Here is a 1,943-nt window from a genome sequence, read left to right on the forward strand (position 1 = left end):
TGGCAGCGGTGGGATTTGAACCCACGCCTCCGAAGAGACTGGTGCCTAAAACCAGCGCCTTAGACCGCTCGGCCACGCTACCTTACATTAACTTGGTCACCGGCTCAAAACTATTAGATAACGTTATTAGCTACACCGCGAGCTGTCAGCAGTACATATAATCAGATATTTAAAGCGGGTATATACGATTTTGTCAAATATTTATGAATTTATATAAACTGTGTAAAAAACTTATTATATATATATTTCAATATAAATTAAAATAAAAATAAAGAAGAACATGTGTCGAAAATTGCGAAATAAGCCAGATATTTAATTCTGAAATTGAAAACGGCTGTACAGCCGAATTCGCCAGCATGTATACCATACATGTACGATGTGCATCTAAACTTAGTTTAACGGTTTATTTGAATTCCTGCAACGATATCTATTCATACGACACACGAACACTATCTCCGATCCTAATACAAAGACGAATGCTTCGGTTATTGTAGGAAAATATGTACGTCACTATCGGCTCGGGGCGCTAATTTGTCTTTGCTGCATTTTATGAAATTCGGCTTTAATGTATAATTTGTCTTGCCTATTTTGTGTTATTGTAACATATTTTATCAATATATTACAATTAAACACATATAAAAAATCGTATATACCCGCTTTAAATAAAAAACCATTATACATCATCTTGCCATTAGATCAGTTTGCTAGAGCGTCACACTACTAATGCAAATGTCGTGCGAACCACTTACTGAACCAGGTTTAACCAGGTTTATAACCGTTGCTTATAATTTCAATAATCGAATGTATTGTACAATTCCTAACGGATTGTATAGCTAAGACCTCATCTTAATACGAGTGTATTTGTTGTATGTGATAGTTTAACAAATTATACTAGTTTACATGCGAAGTTAAAGTCGGTGTCGTGTACACGTGGAATTGTGTATACAAAAATCGGATATGGCCAATTCATATATATCCTACTTGATTGGGATGGTCATGCAATAAGCACAAATTATTACACACGACCGACTTAAGAGAACCTAATTTAAAAAAGAACGATTAGCTAAAGAAATTTCGTTTCATATAAGGCGAACCTCTCACCGTCACAAAAAGTACTTACGGTATATGATAAATATATTGTACTCACAATAACAGTATTTATTGTTGTTTTGAAAGGCTTTGTCAAGGGGCATGCGTGTATGGGAGCTGATTGTGTTTAACAGGGGGTAGATCGTACGCAAGTAACTGGTGCAAGTACTCGACACAACGTCATGTTATAATGTTAAAGTAAATATTAATATTATTGTTTAAAGAGGTACATAGCGGGCTACAATACGTACATGGGCAGACGGCCACCCACGAACACACAATGTGACAATGATATAGCGAATACTAATCTGAATCTTGACATTGTACTTAAGGGCTTATTTGTTGAACGCTACACACCGATTCGTCATCAGTATCACAGGTGGTTAGCGTGTGGCTATGATATTCAGAAAAGTTAATTTTTCGTTATATATATTTTATATTGAATTTTTTTTCAGAAAAGTTAATTTTTCGTTATAATATGATTATTTATCATTCAAAATGATGTTTTTACTAATAAGTATCATAGCCACACGCTAACCGCCTTTGATCAGTATATTGTGTGTCTATGCAACCACATTTTAGATGTTATCAATTATTCTCCACATATGGCAGGAAATAATAAAACGCACATGATAAAAAAAGAATGATAATAAGTGTGTCGTGTTTTCGAACACAAACCATAATTGTAAAACAAAAATGGTTCTATTCTAACGTATCCATTATCATTTGAATACCATTAATGATGAGTGTGCTCAAAAACATCTTATCGGTGCGTTAAACACGTCAGCAAAAAATCTATTCATGTATTGTTTACATCAACAGCACGTCAATATGTGATATATAAATCAATTACA

General features: G+C 34.0%; 1 non-coding gene across 1 annotated transcript; it reads right to left on the bottom strand.

Annotated features, from left to right (window-relative positions):
• On the bottom strand, positions 1-82 carry Trnal-uag (transfer RNA leucine (anticodon UAG)). Its single transcript has one exon. It is a non-coding gene; the product is annotated as a tRNA-Leu (tRNA).
• Between the last annotated feature and the right edge of the window lie 1,861 nt (positions 83-1,943).

The sequence above is a fragment of the Dreissena polymorpha genome, chromosome 3 (assembly GCF_020536995.1).
Source record: "Dreissena polymorpha isolate Duluth1 chromosome 3, UMN_Dpol_1.0, whole genome shotgun sequence".
Taxonomy (NCBI): Eukaryota; Metazoa; Mollusca; class Bivalvia; order Myida; family Dreissenidae; genus Dreissena; species Dreissena polymorpha.